This window comes from Protopterus annectens, chromosome 8.part0 (genome assembly GCF_019279795.1).
Source record: "Protopterus annectens isolate FY-2018-M chromosome 8.part0, PAN1.0, whole genome shotgun sequence".
In the NCBI taxonomy this organism is placed as follows: domain Eukaryota; kingdom Metazoa; phylum Chordata; order Ceratodontiformes; family Protopteridae; genus Protopterus; species Protopterus annectens.
The window spans coordinates 625,327,233-625,346,565 of record NC_056741.1 but is presented as its reverse complement, the minus strand read 5'-3'; the positions used below and the strand labels follow the sequence as shown (position 1 = coordinate 625,346,565).

The 19,333-nt window shown below is 40.1% G+C and overlaps 6 non-coding genes across 6 annotated transcripts; all 6 read right to left on the bottom strand.

Moving 5' to 3' along the window:
• Positions 1 to 415: 415 nt before the first annotated feature.
• TRNAE-UUC lies at positions 416 to 487 on the bottom strand. Its single transcript has one exon. It is a non-coding gene; the product is annotated as a tRNA-Glu (tRNA).
• A 2,283-nt stretch (positions 488 to 2,770) lies between these two features.
• Positions 2,771 to 2,842, bottom strand: TRNAE-UUC. Its single transcript has one exon. It is a non-coding gene; the product is annotated as a tRNA-Glu (tRNA).
• Positions 2,843 to 3,678: 836 nt separating this feature from the next.
• TRNAE-UUC lies at positions 3,679 to 3,750 on the bottom strand. The gene has a single exon. It is a non-coding gene; the product is annotated as a tRNA-Glu (tRNA).
• Positions 3,751 to 8,796: 5,046 nt separating this feature from the next.
• TRNAE-UUC lies at positions 8,797 to 8,868 on the bottom strand. The gene has a single exon. It is a non-coding gene; the product is annotated as a tRNA-Glu (tRNA).
• A 2,280-nt stretch (positions 8,869 to 11,148) lies between these two features.
• Positions 11,149 to 11,220, bottom strand: TRNAE-UUC. Its single transcript has one exon. It is a non-coding gene; the product is annotated as a tRNA-Glu (tRNA).
• An 836-nt stretch (positions 11,221 to 12,056) lies between these two features.
• TRNAE-UUC lies at positions 12,057 to 12,128 on the bottom strand. The gene has a single exon. It is a non-coding gene; the product is annotated as a tRNA-Glu (tRNA).
• Positions 12,129 to 19,333: the final 7,205 nt, after the last annotated feature.

The window sequence follows — 19,333 nt, the reverse complement described above, 5'->3', positions numbered from 1 at the left end:
TGAACAGTATTTACTAAATACCTAGTCGTCAAACTCTGTCGAAAGCTCTATCCATCGAATGATGTTTTAAGCAAAAGTAGGTCTACCACCAATCGTCATAAAAATAACAAGGTTTAAAACCCACACAGGTGGGGGAATATGCCCCCCACACCTTCCTAACTAAATATGCCAACTCCAAGATCACACTACAGTGGGGAAAAGGGCAAATTCCCAATGATGGCCTACTGTTTTTTCCCCAGGGAAATAATTTGCTAAAATAATCATTCGATAGACAGGGGTTTCGACTAATAGAATTCAACAAATCAGTATTTGCTAAATAGTTTGTTCGACAATGTGGTATAGACCCCCCCCTTTTTTTATAAGTTGCATGACTAAGAAAGATTTTCTTACAACCTTAAGACACATAAAATATTCTTTCCCATACCGGGAGTCGAACCCGGGCCGCCTGGGTGAAAACCAGGAATCCTAACCGCTAGACCATATGGGAAGTTATAAATTAGAGGATGTGTGTACAGTAAAGTACGTGATAGTGTGATAAAGGTAGTCTTGCTGTACATATGAGCACATCTTAGTAATGTCTTGCACTGGGATTGTAACAGAATCTTTTTATAAGTAGAGCACATTCCTTTAAGATACTTTTTCCTTTTAGACCCTGATGACCCTTGTCTTTGGCGGGTTGCTCCAGACGAAGTTGTATCCCTGACATTGCATTTAAAGGTCAGTGTGCTGAATTAGTTTTGTCATTAGTATTGCTTGCTTCTGATTTACATTAGAACTGCATTCTGGTTGCTGCCCTCTTAAAAAGATGTTTTTATTTCTGTAACTTTCTTCACAATGGAAGATTTTTTGTGGAAAAAATGTTATTTCCAGAATGTATTTACTACTGGCTTCACAACCAGCCTATTTTACTTGAATTGTTAAAACTAAGCAAATGGAGTTATACCTTTCTCCTATTTAGTTATTTTGTTTTTATATTTATACAAATGTATTAATTGCTTGTAGAATATAAAATAAAAAATATATATTTTTCTTGCTTCAGTTAATCTGTTTTATTTTCTCATATCTTATGCTTTTTCAAATGATTGTCAACTATGGAATTTGTGTTTGAGTACCAGGTACTTGGTGATCATACACTAATTTTTAACAGTACCAGCACTACTCGGGTGTTAATAAAAACCTTTGAAAAACTGTAATGCTGAAGATAACAGTGATGGAATACTGTCTGATAATTAACAGCAATAACACAGTTTGAAACAGTACTTCTAAGTGATTTTGAAAGCGTTTAAATTATTATAGATAATTTTTTCAGTAATGTAAATGTAAGTCTAAAAAACAAACAAAAACTGAGAATCTGAGGTGTATTCAGTCAGCAAAGTGGCTACAACTATTGGGCATGTCTCTGTGTTTATATGTGTCTGTGCTTCTGAATGTGTGTGTAAATTAAATATTTACACAACTTACATTTTAGATGTAAAATGCTTCCTTCAACAACAATTATGTACACTACAGCAAATGTGAAACATTAGGAGGAGAAGCTGTTTTATGTCACATATATAAAAAAGTACATAGTAATATAAAAATGCATAACAATTTATCATACAAGACATTCTTTAAGCACAATTATGCCCTCTAGGGTTGATGTTATCAAGGAAATACTCTTCCAGGGGAGGCAAGGCCTTCTGCTTGCAACTTATGTCCTTACAATACACTTAGGTGGGTGTTTAATTCCCTGATAACACCCTCCTTGATGGGCATTATTGCTTGCATAAAAAGTGATCGCATACAATTATGTTGTTAGCACTGGGATGTTTTTTTTAAATTGTTTTTCTTAGCTGCATGGTTTATTTACTGACTGTGATTTTGCTTCTTGTCTCATTCCCATTACCATGGAATTTATGCTTCTTTTATACAACTGCATAGTTTGCCCCAATGCATCATGTAGTTAGTTGTCTTTTGTGGACTGAGGTGTAAACGCTGTGGTAAGTGCCAGGAATCCTGTTTTTCATAGACAAACTGTTTTTGCTGTCTGCCATTTCCTCAAAAATAAAGGCATAGGTTCGTAGGTATATACTAGTCTGTTGACCACTGGGACCTTTGTCAGCCTAGCCATGCTAGCCAAATGTAGCTCAGAAGTTATTTGACCTTAGAGATTATTTTTGGGTGGGGTGTATGTTACTTATGGCATGATTTAATGGCTGCATCAGAGACATAGGTGTCAGACCAGGGTGAATTTCCAATTTTCCATCCACTGGTTTAGGTTGCACTTGAATAGGGTTAGGGAATGGTTTCCTGTAGATGGGAAGAATATTCCAGAAAATGGGGATTCTCTGAGATACAAACCTACCCCTCCAACATGTCCTATTTAAGTCACAAGCAAAGTTTAAATGCTTAGATCTAATAGTTCTGGTGCTCATTATTTTGAGGATATGCAAAAGTTCCATCAGAATAGGCTTCGTGTATGCCTGGTATACCAAGTGTAAATCGTCTTTCAGCAGTGTTAGGAAACAAGAGTACAGAGACAGGGTATTGAGAAGATCTGCATAGGACATTGCTTACACCCTGTATTCTTTTTTCTGAGGAACCTCTCTGGACATTCTAGTTGTGGACCGTGCTTGCTGAGCTACCTAGAAAATGGGCCATTATTGCCAATGATAGGTCTGATGGCTGTGTACAGTGGCATGATGACTTCCCTGAAACTAGATGCTATACCCTTATAAGTTGAGTGACTATGAAAGATTTTCGTACAACTTAGAGATGCACAAAATTTTTATTCCCATACCGGGAGTCGAACCCGGGCCGCCTGGGTGAAAACCAGGAATCCTAACCGCTAGACCATATGGGAAGTTATAAATTAATGAATGTGTGTACAGTAAAGTACCTAATAGTGTGACAAAGGTAGTATTGCTGCACGTATGAGCACATTTTAGTAATGTGTTGCACTAGGAGTTATAGTTAACTGGGAGCAGATTGTAATCTTTTTGTAAGTAGAGCACATCGCTTAAGATACTTTTTTCCTTTTAGACCTTGATGACCTCTTATCTCTATTCTGGCTGATGGCAGTAGCCCAGTTTTATCCCTGACATTGCCCTTAAAGGCCAGTGTGCTGAATTAGTTTTGTCGTTAGTGTTACTTCCTTCTCATTTATAGTAGAAATGCACTCCGGTTGTTGCTGTCCTAAAATAGTATTCTTATTTCTGTAAATTTCTTTACAAAGGAAGATTTTTATGAAAAAAAAGTTATTTCCAGAATGTATTTACTATTGGCTTCACAACCAGCCCATTTTAGTAGAATTGTTAAACTAAGCAAATGGAATTATACCTTTCTCCTATTAATTATCTTGTTTTTACATTTATATAGATGTTTTTATTGCTTGTAAAAATATATATATATATATCTATTATTGCTTTAATTAACCTGTTTTATTTTGTCTTATATTATGCTTTTTTGATTGTCAACTATAGATTTCAGTTTGAGTGTCATGTACTTAGTGATCATATTCTCATTTTTAACAGTACCAGCACTGCTCAGGTGTTGGGAAAAACCTGAAAAAGTGTAATGCTGCAGATAAACACAGTTTGAAAACCTGTTAGAAATGCTATTTCAAAGTATTTAAATTATTGTAGTTTATTTTTGCAGTGATGTGAATATTAAAAAGAAAGGGGGGAAAAAAAACTTTCATTCCCATACCGGGAGTCGAACCCGGGCCGCCTGGGTGAAAACCAGGAATCCTAACCGCTAGACCATATGGGATGTTGCGTAATGAGCTTCTAACAGCTATTATGTTTCTGCTGTGCATGCTGTATGCTTTTTGAATGAAGACATATAAAGGATTGTAAGGGGAATTAGTGACACCTAGTGATAATAAGAGAAATTACAGGACACAGAACAGAGTGTGGACTCCGTCCATGTCAGGAAAACAAAGGTTACTTATTGCTGTGTGTAGCAGCCATTATGTTATGAATGGCTAAGCAAGCTCTTCCATAGAAACAACCAAGAGTCTTGCTTTTCCACATAGATAATGGGGAGTCTTGTCTCCTGATTTTTAGTTTTACACGGGTTTATTTCTATAATTGTGTATAGGTTTTAAAGCAAATCATATTGCTATTCTTACCGTCTGAGTTCTGTCTGTAAGTCATTTGGCACTCCATCTTGTGACATAAGGGTTTATGTTTAGGCTGGTGAGTTTTTCTATAATACCTGAGTGAGGAATGGTGTTGAACGCCTTGGCGAGATTAAGGTAGGCTCTGTGAACCACCTTTCCCTTGTCTGTGGCCTTGCTGACTGTCTCGAAGAAGTCAACCAGGTTTAGTAGGCATGATCTTCCCTTAACTAAGCCGAACTGGGCCGGGTCAAGTGTTTGGAGGTTCTCAATGTCTTTGTTAATGAGTTCCATGATGATGCGCTCCATAGCCTTGCAGACCAGGCTAGTCAGGCTTATGGGGTGATAGTTAACAGGGTCAGTTGTGGCCCCTCCTTTGTGGAATAACCGTTGCTGTGCGCCATTCTATGGGCATGTAGCCTGTGGAGAGGCTGAGGTTGAACAGCATGTTTAGGTGGGGGGTTAGTTTGTTCTGTAGTTCGTGCAAGACGCAGCCTGGAACAACATCTGGCCCCATTGATGCTGTGTTTTTGGCTTTTGAAAGTGCTGTTTTCACCTGTGCTTCTGTGATTTCCGGGGCACTACACATTTCTGGTATTGTTGTGGGCCCTTTTGAAGGTGAGAGGGAGGTGAAGCTTGCACTGAATCTATCTGCCAGGATGTTGGCAATATCAGTAGGTTCAGTATATTTTGTGCTATTTTGCACTAGCTCAGAGCTCATTTGCATGTTGCCATTTAGATTCTTGACATAGGTAAAGAAGGCTTTGTGGTTATCTTTCGAATCCTTGGCTATTTTCCTTTCGAAGTTAGCCTTGGATGATTTTATGAGGGACCTTAGTTTCTTACTGATACTGATCAGGGATGTCTTTCCTTCTTGGGATTTGATTTTTTTCTGAACTAGTTTCCTCCTTTTGTTGTATAACCTGTTTATGGCAGGGGTCCAGCAGACTGGTTTCCTTCTCTTAGGGGAGTGAGTCTTGGTTTTGCTAGGGATGGCACGATCCATGCATCCTTGTAGGTGCTCAAAGAATACAATTGTAAAGGATTCTGCATCTTGGGCAGTGTTATCCTTTAGCGTGGGTGCTGTGAAACTTACCACCTCTGCCTTAAGTAAGGTGAAGTTTGCTTTAAAAAAGTTTTTCACTGTGGTTTCCTTGGTTGGGGGTGGTGGTGGGGTGTGGACATCCAGGGTGATTAGTTTATGGCCTGATCTAACCAGTGACGGGGTTGACCTCCAGTACGGAACGCCTGTCACCCATGTTGGTGATGACCAGGTCCAATATGTTGTGGCCTCTGGTAGGGGTGTTTACCAGCTGATCCAGGGCATTTGAGTTGATAAATACCAGGAAGCACTGAGCCTGGGAGTTTGTACTCAAGTAGTTTTCCCAGTTAATGGTAGGGTATTTGAAATCGCCCAATATCAGGGTGTTTGGTAGGACCTTCATGCTTTCCAGTGTCTCCAGAAAGGCGGAGTGGTGGTCTTGGGTCATGGAGGGTGATCTGTAGCAGGCCACAATTTGCATTGCAGATTTGCCCGATGTTAGTTGTACATGGATGATCTCAGAGGTATCATGCTGCGCCACTAACCTGGAAGTGTGGGTATCCTTAATGACTATGGATACACCCCCTCCTTTTGTGTTTCGGTCCGTGTTCTGTGGCGAAATGTGTGGTATGAGTTATAGCCCTGTAGTGCTGGAGTGCTTTCTGGAGCCTTGAGCCAGGTTTCAGTTACTGCACAGATGTCGACGTTCTCCATACTTAGGAGTGCTTTGAGCGCATTCCTTTTTGAGATTTAAACTCCTGGCGTTGAGTAGCATAACCCTCATTTTTTTACTTGTGCTGTTTACGGAGGTGGGTTTGAATTTTGAGCCTTACCTAAAAAAGGCACTATGGGGGCAGCAAGAGTCTTGGCCAGTATTCGAAAGCCAAGGGGTGACAGGTGCAAGCCGTCTCTTGTGAAGCAATGCGGCTTGTCGAGCATGTCATCCCAGGCTGACAGGCACTGGATCCCCTTTGAATGACACCAGAAGCTTAGCCAATTGTTGAAATTGATATTTTTTTCTTTATACTGAGGTATCATTCTTGGTGAGGGCAGGATGCTACTCAGGGTCAGGGTCATACCCACCTGGGCTACATGATCAGAAAGCTTTTCCATGTCTCTTTTCATGTAGTTCAGGGAGATACGTCTCAGGTCATTCACACCAACATGAACAGTGACAGAGTCATATTTGTACTTGTTCTGGAGTGACCTGAGTGCTTGTGTTATGTGGCAGATTCTGGATCCCGACAGGCAGCTAACAGTAACCTTCTTCTTGTCCAGCCTAGTGAGTGGGGCGTCAGTGTGCCTGACTGTTGAGTCACCTATTACTAGCGTGTTAGGTAGGTTATTTCGCCTTAAGGGCTGTGATTGTGCGGCACATTGATTTTGTGTTTTACGTGTTGTCTGGTTTGTAACGGGAGGTGCAGGTTTTGTGGGTGTCTGCTTTGGAGCTCTCTGATGCTTTTGCAGGTTTTTTTAGAGCCTCCAAGTATGATTTTGTGTATTTTTTGCCAGTGATGGTTTAGTAGGTTTATGTGAGGCTGGAGGTGTGGTGCAAGTGTTAACCTTCTCCTCATGACTGTGTGTTCCAGTCTTAGGTGGAGAGACCTTAGCCTCCAGTTTGGCTGTATAATTGCATCTCTCACATATGTTAGTGTTTTGTGGTAGGAGGAGAGGGCTGTCTGTGTACATGAGGCAGTTGTAACATTGCCTCAGGATACCCAGATTCACCAGCTGGACTGGAGAGTACACCTGAAGTTGCCCTTTGGTCATGCCTGAATAGTAGGGTGAGCTGCTTAGTCACTTGGTTGGTGAGGGGTGGATAAAGAGCCTTGCCCTGCTGGGCAGTCAAGTGTCGGGGTATACTAGTGCCTGCTATTAGGTCTGAGCAAGTGCTGGACTGTAGGATGCATTTTGAGTGCTAGTTAGACTAGTTTCAAGTGAAAACTGAAGAGGAGACAGTGGAGCTGAGAATAATTTAACCCTAGCTAACTGGTGCTGCCCGGTGCGTAAAACTGTGCAAACGCAATCTACTAACTTCTGGGTTGGAACCACTCCTCCAGGGACAGATGGCTGCTCAAAGTTCCCCTCTCTCACAGGTGAACAGAGAAACTTCCCTCTATCCAAGTAAGATATGGGCAACTCAGAAACTTGTAACACAGCCCTGAATTCAGCACTAGCCTGAAAGCTGGACTATACTAGCTTAGAAAGGCGGAAACAAGAATTTTTTATTTTTATTTTTGAAAAGATAAGGCAAAACAGTAAAAAGTACACTTAAAACAGCTTTAAACGACTATAAGCGATCAGAAAAGGCTATCACACTTTAGTGTGTAGCCTACAACAGTTAAACAGTTTATTTAAATAAAAAACAACTTTTTAAAAGTGCAGGCAGTCAAATAAGTACAATATGTGAAAAAGCAAGCTTTTAAATCACAATAAGTGCTTGAAAATCAGCGTTTAGGGGAAAACAGTAAAATACAGCAAGAAAATACAGAAAACTGATAATCAATCCAAAGTCTATTTTAAGCTAGAAGACTTGTATCAGTTTAAAGCTTTCTAGTGCTTTCCAGTAGGTTAGTTACAGGAAAGATGGGAAACAAGCGCAGATGTGGTCTTTTAAACCAGAAAGTTGAAAGAGATGGACAACTTCCCGAATGATCAATAAACTAGAATTCCTGGGCCAAGAACCACTCCTCTTGTGGTAGATACTACTACTTAGATCTAGTAGTTCTGGTGCTCCTCATTTTGAGGTATGCCAAGCGTAAATCGCTTTTCAGCAGTGTACAGAGACAGGGTATTGAGACAATCTGCATAGGACATTATGTTTACATCCTGTATTCTTTTTATTAGGTACCTCTGCAGATATTCTGTTTGTGGGTTATACTTACTCAGGTACCTCGCGGTGGTGGTGCTGCGGTAGCATTGTCGCCTCTCAGTAAGACGCTGTCCAGTTCGATTCTCAGCTAGAGCGTCTTCTGTGTGGAGACATGCGTGAATGGGCATACCTTTGTTGAAGGTTGTGCATCAGGCCTGGCAAGCCGGTATGTAAAAATCAACTGCCAATCATTAGTGGATTGGAGTTCTGCTGTGGCGACCCCTAACCAGGGAAAGCTGAAAGACACAAACTTACTCAAGTACTTACAGAAAGGAGTATTATAGCCAATGATGGCTGAGTACAATGGCATGATGACTTCCCTGAATCTAGATGCTATACTCTTAGTGGGTCTATATCACATTGTTGAACGAAGTATTTACTAAATACCTAGTCGTCAAACTCTGTCGAAAGCTCTATCCATCGAATGATGTTTTAAGCAAAAGTAGGTCTACCACCAATCGTCATAAAAATAACAAGGTTTAAAACCCACACAGGTGGGGGAATATGCCCCCCACACCTTCCTAACTAAATATGCCAACTCCAAGATCACACTACAGTGGGGAAAAGGGCAAATTCCCAATGATGGCCTACTGTTTTTTCCCCAGGGAAATAATTTGCTAAAATAATCATTCGATAGACAGGGGTTTCGACTAATAGAATTCAACAAATCAGTATTTGCTAAATAGTTTGTTCGACAATGTGGTATAGACCCCCCCCCCTTTTTTTATAAGTTGCATGACTAAGAAAGATTTTCTTACAACCTTAAGACACATAAAATATTCTTTCCCATACCGGGAGTCGAACCCGGGCCGCCTGGGTGAAAACCAGGAATCCTAACCGCTAGACCATATGGGAAGTTATAAATTAGAGGATGTGTGTACAGTAAAGTACGTGATAGTGTGATAAAGGTAGTCTTGCTGTACATATGAGCACATCTTAGTAATGTCTTGCACTGGGATTGTAACAGAATCTTTTTATAAGTAGAGCACATTCCTTTAAGATACTTTTTCCTTTTAGACCCTGATGACCCTTGTCTTTGGCGGGTTGCTCCAGACGAAGTTGTATCCCTGACATTGCATTTAAAGGTCAGTGTGCTGAATTAGTTTTGTCATTAGTATTGCTTGCTTCTGATTTACATTAGAACTGCATTCTGGTTGCTGCCCTCTTAAAAAGATGTTTTTATTTCTGTAACTTTCTTCACAATGGAAGATTTTTTGTGGAAAAAATGTTATTTCCAGAATGTATTTACTACTGGCTTCACAACCAGCCTATTTTACTTGAATTGTTAAAACTAAGCAAATGGAGTTATACCTTTCTCCTATTTAGTTATTTTGTTTTTATATTTATACAAATGTATTAATTGCTTGTAGAATATAAAATAAAAAATATATATTTTTCTTGCTTCAGTTAATCTGTTTTATTTTCTCATATCTTATGCTTTTTCAAATGATTGTCAACTATGGAATTTGTGTTTGAGTACCAGGTACTTGGTGATCATACACTAATTTTTAACAGTACCAGCACTACTCGGGTGTTAATAAAAACCTTTGAAAAACTGTAATGCTGAAGATAACAGTGATGGAATACTGTCTGATAATTAACAGCAATAACACAGTTTGAAACAGTACTTCTAAGTGATTTTGAAAGCGTTTAAATTATTATAGATAATTTTTTCAGTAATGTAAATGTAAGTCTAAAAAACAAACAAAAACTGAGAATCTGAGGTGTATTCAGTCAGCAAAGTGGCTACAACTATTGGGCATGTCTCTGTGTTTATATGTGTCTGTGCTTCTGAATGTGTGTAAATTAAATATTTACACAACTTACATTTTAGATGTAAAATGCTTCCTTCAACAACAATTATGTACACTACAGCAAATGTGAAACATTAGGAGGAGAAGCTGTTTTATGTCACATATATAAAAAAGTACATAGTAATATAAAAATGCATAACAATTTATCATACAAGACATTCTTTAAGCACAATTATGCCCTCTAGGGTTGATGTTATCAAGGAAATACTCTTCCAGGGGAGGCAAGGCCTTCTGCTTGCAACTTATGTCCTTACAATACACTTAGGTGGGTGTTTAATTCCCTGATAACACCCTCCTTGATGGGCATTATTGCTTGCATAAAAAGTGATCGCATACAATTATGTTGTTAGCACTGGGATGTTTTTTTTAAATTGTTTTTCTTAGCTGCATGGTTTATTTACTGACTGTGATTTTGCTTCTTGTCTCATTCCCATTACCATGGAATTTATGCTTCTTTTATACAACTGCATAGTTTGCCCCAATGCATCATGTAGTTAGTTGTCTTTTGTGGACTGAGGTGTAAACGCTGTGGTAAGTGCCAGGAATCCTGTTTTTCATAGACAAACTGTTTTTGCTGTCTGCCATTTCCTCAAAAATAAAGGCATAGGTTCGTAGGTATATACTAGTCTGTTGACCACTGGGACCTTTGTCAGCCTAGCCATGCTAGCCAAATGTAGCTCAGAAGTTATTTGACCTTAGAGATTATTTTTGGGTGGGGTGTATGTTACTTATGGCATGATTTAATGGCTGCATCAGAGACATAGGTGTCAGACCAGGGTGAATTTCCAATTTTCCATCCACTGGTTTAGGTTGCACTTGAATAGGGTTAGGGAATGGTTTCCTGTAGATGGGAAGAATATTCCAGAAAATGGGGATTCTCTGAGATACAAACCTACCCCTCCAACATGTCCTATTTAAGTCACAAGCAAAGTTTAAATGCTTAGATCTAATAGTTCTGGTGCTCATTATTTTGAGGATATGCAAAAGTTCCATCAGAATAGGCTTCGTGTATGCCTGGTATACCAAGTGTAAATCGTCTTTCAGCAGTGTTAGGAAACAAGAGTACAGAGACAGGGTATTGAGAAGATCTGCATAGGACATTGCTTACACCCTGTATTCTTTTTCTGAGGAACCTCTCTGGACATTCTAGTTGTGGACCGTGCTTGCTGAGCTACCTAGAAAATGGGCCATTATTGCCAATGATAGGTCTGATGGCTGTGTACAGTGGCATGATGACTTCCCTGAAACTAGATGCTATACCCTTATAAGTTGAGTGACTATGAAAGATTTTCGTACAACTTAGAGATGCACAAAATTTTTATTCCCATACCGGGAGTCGAACCCGGGCCACCTGGGTGAAAACCAGGAATCCTAACCGCTAGACCATATGGGAAGTTATAAATTAATGAATGTGTGTACAGTAAAGTACCTAATAGTGTGACAAAGGTAGTATTGCTGCACGTATGAGCACATTTTAGTAATGTGTTGCACTAGGAGTTATAGTTAACTGGGAGCAGATTGTAATCTTTTTGTAAGTAGAGCACATCGCTTAAGATACTTTTTTCCTTTTAGACCTTGATGACCTCTTATCTCTATTCTGGCTGATGGCAGTAGCCCAGTTTTATCCCTGACATTGCCCTTAAAGGCCAGTGTGCTGAATTAGTTTTGTCGTTAGTGTTACTTCCTTCTCATTTATAGTAGAAATGCACTCCGGTTGTTGCTGTCCTAAAATAGTATTCTTATTTCTGTAAATTTCTTTACAAAGGAAGATTTTTATGAAAAAAAAGTTATTTCCAGAATGTATTTACTATTGGCTTCACAACCAGCCCATTTTAGTAGAATTGTTAAACTAAGCAAATGGAATTATACCTTTCTCCTATTAATTATCTTGTTTTTACATTTATATAGATGTTTTTATTGCTTGTAAAAATATATATATATATATCTATTATTGCTTTAATTAACCTGTTTTATTTTGTCTTATATTATGCTTTTTTGATTGTCAACTATAGATTTCAGTTTGAGTGTCATGTACTTAGTGATCATATTCTCATTTTTAACAGTACCAGCACTGCTCAGGTGTTGGGAAAAACCTGAAAAAGTGTAATGCTGCAGATAAACACAGTTTGAAAACCTGTTAGAAATGCTATTTCAAAGTATTTAAATTATTGTAGTTTATTTTTGCAGTGATGTGAATATTAAAAAGAAAGGGGGGAAAAAAAACTTTCATTCCCATACCGGGAGTCGAACCCGGGCCGCCTGGGTGAAAACCAGGAATCCTAACCGCTAGACCATATGGGATGTTGTGTAATGAGCTTCTAACAGCTATTATGTTTCTGCTGTGCATGCTGTATGCTTTTTGAATGAAGACATATAAAGGATTGTAAGGGGAATTAGTGACACCTAGTGATAATAAGAGAAATTACAGGACACAGAACAGAGTGTGGACTCCGTCCATGTCAGGAAAACAAAGGTTACTTATTGCTGTGTGTAGCAGCCATTATGTTATGAATGGCTAAGCAAGCTCTTCCATAGAAACAACCAAGAGTCTTGCTTTTCCACATAGATAATGGGGAGTCTTGTCTCCTGATTTTTAGTTTTACACGGGTTTATTTCTATAATTGTGTATAGGTTTTAAAGCAAATCATGATTCTATGGGGATGGTGCCGTTTTATAGCAGAACATGTAATGCAGGTATCACAAAATTCAGATGTGTGGATTACAGGATGATGCACTGCTTCTGCAAAACACATTAAGTATGTCTAAAAGACGTATGTAAACTATGATCTTTTCATACTAATGTAAATTTATGAAGTAAATAATTTAACTATTTCTGCTGTTATTCATGTCTCAGTCTGATGTTTCTGTACTCCCTTTTTGAAATGATCTTCTCAAGCTTCTTTTAGTCATGGGAATCACTAGAGTATTTCTTGCATTTGTGTTCTTTGGTTATACATGTATGTTTTCCCACACACAGATGTAGTTTAGGGGGAGCATCAGCAATCATTTGGATACTGAACATCCTTATTTTCTTTTTGATTTAAATAGTGTAACAATAAATACATCTAATTCAAAATATATTTATTGAAATAAAAAGATATATCTGATTTGTATATGGCTGGTAGAAGGAAAGCAACTTTCTTTTGTAGTAGGCAAAAGTATGTAAGCATTCTGAAACAAGAATATAAGCAGAAGAGTTTAAACAGACTAATTACAACATTCAGGGAAAAGTTCAAAGCTAACAGGATCAATGTAGTACCAAAATTGCTGTGTTTATGGCATATTCTTAATATAATGACACAATAAGAACTGATCATATTCAGTATTAAAATTTGAAATGCCAAAGAAAATGTAAACTTTATTGTGGATTACAAGTTCACATATTGTTCACCCATTCTTTTGTTTCTTATTACTTCCCAGTGCCATCTAAGCTTGCTGTTTATCTCTATGCCCACTTATTTCTACAGCTGTGTACTGATTGCACTTTCCTGGGAGGATGTATACCTGACATAGCATCAGAATGTATTTGTATACATTATTCTGTTGGCATACCTCTTAATATTTAAGCAATAACCGACAACGTTGGTGTGGTATATTGAACATTTACCCATGGTTGGTGTGATTTAATCATGAGGGAGAAGCCTGAGTGATTTAACAAAGGCAAACATGGGTACATCTTCAATATACCACACCACAGAGTCGGTTATTGCTATTATACAATGACATTATTTTAAGGGAAAAAATTACTTATTTTTCTTAAGTAATGTCTTTGTATAACAGCGTCATGCTGCTCTTCCACTTTTGCCTTAGTATCCTAGGGCATTGCTGATGTACAGTGCATGCATGAGGGGCGAGCATTCCCACACTTTCGCAGTACACCAGTGCTATGTGAAGGAAGCAATGGAGAAAGGAATATCTCCGTTGCTTTTTTTTTTTTTTTTTTTTTTTTAACTAAAAAAATAAATAAATAAAAGAAACCAAGATGCTTTGCAAGTACAGGAGATATGAGACAAAATAAAAGGATAATCAGGTATGTTTGTTTAATTTAGTATATTGTACCTGATTATCCTTTTTTTTTCCCATGGCATCTCTCTCGTTCGTTTAGGACTCCATTTTTGTGAAGTTATTGAAAAAAAATGTGTTGATTCAGGCAACTGCTGGACAAATCAGGGCCTTTGAGATTAAATATTGTCTTTCAGCAAGCAGGTGCATCTAGCGTGTTAGTACGATATGACAGATGTGAAAGGTGAGGCGGTTTGCTAAAGATACTGTTTAGTAGTTTTATAAGATTATCAGTTTAAGGTGTAAAAAGGATAAATTGTTTTGCTCAGACATGGGTTCAGTCACTTTTAGAGGAAAAAGCTATTTGCCAGTGCAGCATATACAGCTTAACTAGTCACTAATTCTCAAATAAGGAAGGAATAGTCTTCTCCAGGTGTACCATTAAACTGGATTCAGGATCACAATTTTGTGCATTAAGGAAAGATATTGGGGAACTAATACGACACCTAGAGAGGAGGAGGTTGTAACTGATTTCTCTGAAGATTCTGTTTCTAGTATTTAGATTTACATCACACCTGCAGAAGCAATATTCACCTTTGAAATAAAAATATCCATTCTGAATTACTCCCTATCAACCTGTATACCCTGGTTACAGTATTGCAGTGGTTTACTTGAAGTTACCTAAAGCTTTTGACAGCATTCTATATGAGTGAATAGGTTGCATGCTGATTAAAAATAGATTCCAGAGAATGAATTGGTCACTTGTTTCAATAGGAGTACTAAAAGATTTGGCTCTTGGAGTATTATAAGATTTGGCTTTTGGAGTAGTCCTCTTTAACATGGTTTTTGCATTCATTTTTTCATGTAGCAGTTATTGATTACCAAAATATATAGATGATATAAAAATTGGAGCTTTTATTTCTAATACAGAAAAATCATTTTAATGCTTATTTAGCAAATGTATTCATATGATTGTAAAATAAAGGCTTAGAACTTAATTTTGATAAAAGCCGTGATCTGAAGTTGTCTTCATTTGGTCTTCAACCTGTGGGTCTTTGATCTGACAATGGATTTGACTTGCCCAAGTACTCCAGCCTTGGAACTGAAAACTGGGCTCCTCCTGTCCTACCCATAGTGTCCCACTCTCTCTCCACTCCTCAGATCTCGTTTATCGCTCATTTGAACAGCCACGGGGTTCCATCTCTGAGCTTCCTCTGGGGAAATTTCAGTGATATTTTTGGTATGCAAGTGCATTATTATTATTATATTTTTTCTCTTTGAACTCCCTTCCTACCCTGTCTGTCTCTTGTTAGTTTAAAAAAAAAAAGACGAAGAAAAAAGTAGGATCTCTCTCTCTTTCCTTTCTTCTATACTTAGTGTGTGTTTTTGTCGTCGTCATGTCCTGCCATGGCTGATTCCAAGCCAGCAGGCTTCAAGAAATGCACAGAGTGTGGGCATAAAATTCTGCCTTCTGATGCCTACACTCTGTATGTAGTTTGTTTAGGAGCGGCCCATTTAGATTCCTCCTGTTCAATATGCACGGGCTTTAATTAGCACATGCTTATTGATAGAAAGAATAAGTTAATCCTGAAGGTCCTTCTTCCTGCCTCTACCTCTTTTGCAATGTCAGGGGCTCAAACCCCCTCAAAAAAAAAAAAAGCCAGTGACAAGGGTCTTGAGAAACTCAAAGACAAGGATAAGTCTATGAAGTGGTCTCCCAATAGAGCATCAGTTCCTGTGGGAGAAAAGCCCACCAAAATTCTCCTGACTACTTCTGCTTCATCCCCTTGGCTCCATTCTCTGTGCTTTTTACTGAAGCCGATGGGCCCCTTCCCAAAGTTTCTTCTGTTGGCATCACCCAGGCACCACTCCAGGCCGGGGTCAACAGCTTCTTCTGCCAGGTCCTCCCAGAGCCTCTCAGAATCTCAGATAGATGGGCTGATGAGGAAATTTCTGAAGGAGTAGATTCAGTTGGGAGTTTTGCCAGTTCCATATCCCTCTGGAGCCAAGAGCCCACAGCCTACCTTTATGCTCATTTCTCCTTCTCCAATCTAGATTTTGGGTTTGGAGCCCTCTGATCCAATGATCCTGAGTTTTGAGACACCAGTGCCGATAGGTACCTTACTTTGATGCCGACTGTCACATTGAGTAGTCTGCTTCAGTGTCAAGTCCAAGGTGTTGGCTTCAGCTGCCAGGCTTTCGGAGCTTTTCCTCCCTGTCAGCACCTTGGCTCTTGACAGTTCAGTTTTGACTCCACCTTCAGCACTGGGAGCAGCAGGGATTCATTGGGCTTTGACGTCGGTGGCTTCAGCCCTGACAGAGTTGCCCTTAGACTCTTGTTTGCCCTCGGCCTTCGAAGTAATGGAGAGGGTTCTCTTGGCTGCCACAAGAACCTTGACTCTCCCTCCCTCGGATCCTATCCCCCTCCCTTCTGAGGTAACTGCACCAGATCTCTCTCTCTCTCTCTCCTGTCTCCTTTGGAACAGCCTGTTCCAAGAAGTTCTCAGGTGGCTTCTCATCAGGAACACCCCAAGTCCTCTGACACATTCCCTGTGTATCCCCCCAAGAAGGTGTACCGGAAGCACACATCCAAAAGGAGGCACTTGGATTCCCCACTGGAATCCCTAACAGAAGACATGGAGTTGGGTGAAGGGGAGGGTCCCCCAGATCCCCACCTAAGGATGTCACTTTTAGAGACATCATGGAAATTCTTTGACAAAAAAGTGGAAGGGTCTACCCACAAACCCAACTCTGAGTCCGTGTTCCTGGAAAAGTTTGGAACAAGTCTATCTACATCCTAGTTCCCCCCCTGCGGGCCCCCTGAGTGACTTGATATCCCGCAGGGCATAGAAGGAACTGGACATGGAAGTGCCCATTGTTAAGCACCCTGATAAGGTACTTAGCACACCCCGAGACAGAGCCTACTGGACTAAAGGTGTCCTGGTTGATGCGATGGTGGTTGCAGCAGCCACTAAGAAAGAGCTGGCCCAGGAGAGTTCTTCAGTCCATCCTCCTGACAAGGGAGTCAAGGACAATGGACAGATACGGTAAGCAGGTCAAGCTATTCAATGGCCTTTTCTCTGCATGCACTGAATTATCTGGCATATGTGATCAGACTTCAGAGAGACCTCATTAAACAACTTTTTGCTTCTACTCTGGGTTCCATGTCTGAAGAGGACAAGAACTTCTCCTTCAGAATGGCCACCCTCTGTTGTATCTCCAACACACCCATGCTACTTTCCCATGCAGTGGAAGTCACCTCAAAGGCAGCTGGTTTGGGCATTGCCATTAGGCATCATGCCTGAGTGCAGCTATATGAACCCTTCAAGGTGTCTTTCATTAATGCGCCCTTTGACAGATCATCTCTATTTAGTCCCACTGATGGAGACATTCTCTCCCAGAGCAAAAAAGATGGATGATCCTACTCCAGGAATCAGCATGGTGGTAAGAAGCTATGGTTTTGAAAGTCTCGAGGCATTTTCCAGGACTCTGAGGGAGACATTTCCTCCAGAGGCAGAAGAGGAAATGATTCCAGTGGCTGGCACTGATTCCACTCCAGAGGGGGGGGGTCCACGAAATCAGGGGTCTTGAGATATGTTCTCGGACAGGCCCTTTCAATGATCTTGAAGGATTGCCCAACTGCTCTACTGTGGAGGAAATGAGAGGACATCTTTCCTTAACACCCAATAGTCTGGGATGCCATCACTGCTGATTATTGTGTGTTAAAAATAATATCCAGAGGTTACACCATTTCATTCCTTAAATCCCCAAGTCCAAGACAAAACCTCTCCAATATGCCACCCAATCAAAAGGAGGGGGCAGCCCTGGAAATCACAAAGCTGCTGGCAAAAAGAGTCATCCAGACCATTCCCCCAAGACCAGTTTGGATTGGGCATCTATTCAAGATTATTTTTGGTGCCAAAAAGACCGGGGACTTCAGACCAATTCTGGATCTCCCTTACCTAAATGAGTCTGTTGCCAAAACAAAATTCCGGATGGTCACAATACAGTCCATTCTGCCCTTTCTACAGAAGGATGATTGGATGTGCTCAGTAGACCTTCAGGATGCGTATTACCACGTCAAGATGGACAGATGCTCCAGAAGGTTCCTCCGCATCCATCTGGGAACCAAACACTTCCAGTTTAGGGTACTTCCCTTTGGACTCACCACAACCCCATCTGGGAACCAAACACTTCCAGTTTAGGGTACTTCCCTTTGGACTCACCACAACCCCCAGGGTGTTTACCAAAGCAATGGCAGTAGTTGCAGCTCACCTGAGACTGCTCGGATTCCACGTGTTTCCTTACTTGGACAAATGGCTCCTCACTTCTCCCACCAAGCATCGACTTCTTCAGGCCAGGAATTTTCCTTCACCTAGCCTCGACCTTGGGCATAATTATCAATCTTTCAAAGTCTAAAATGGATCCAGTCCAGGTCATCGACTTCGTAGGAGCCTGACTAGACACAACAGAATGTATGGCCTTCTTTTCCCCAGGCAGGATTCAGTCCCTTCAACTACATGTAATTCAGATCCTTTATGACCATCCTTCTCCTCGCTTTTCTTGTTCTCAGAGTGTTGGGATTGATGGCAGCTACTATAACTATTCTGTTAGTGGCTCGCCTTCACATGAGGGTACTTCAGTGGACCCTAGTGGTGCAATGATCTTTTCTCAAACTGCCCATGGACTGTCCCATAGGACATAGTCTGCAAGGAATCCCTCCTATGGTGTCTTCACTCTCAGGCTCTTTATGTAGGACATCCATTCGTCCTCCCTCCTTCCAAAACCACAGTGACCATGGATGCCTCCAAGCTCTGGTAGGGGGCATTGACTGGGACAGATGGTCCAAGGCACTTGGTCCTCCCTGATGACCAACTTGCATATAAATGTCCTAGAGATGAGACCAGTCCTTTTAGAGTTGAAGCTCTTTATGCCTCTCTTCCCACAGGGACAATTGCAATCCAGACAGACAATATGTCGATTGTCTGGTACATCAACAAGCAGGGAGGAACCAAGTCTTATCACCTATGTCGAGAAGCCATGAGAGTGTGGGAATGGGCGATCTCTTCCAACTGCTTTCTCGTGGCAACACACATTCCAGGGAAGTCAAACATTCTTGCGGACAAACTTGAACATTTATCCTTCCTTCCAGATTTTCATAACATTGTTATGTATAAACTTACACTGATGATATATTTTTTGCCTGGAAAGGTGGTATGGCTGATGTAGACAGTTTTGTAGCTTCTATGAAAGACAGCATTGGTTTTCTTAATTTTACAGTTTCTGGTTGTGGCAACATTATTAATTTTTGGACACTAAAATTGTTTCACTTCCATCTGGATCCTAATTTTCTACAGTGCACAGAAAATCCACCTACAGAAATAACTTTCTTGATTTCTCAACTCAACATCCTTTCTACATGAAAAGTAACTTAGTTAAAGGACAGTTACTTTGTTTATTCTGAATTATAAGTCATGACAAACTGTTTTTTGCTCAGTCTTTCT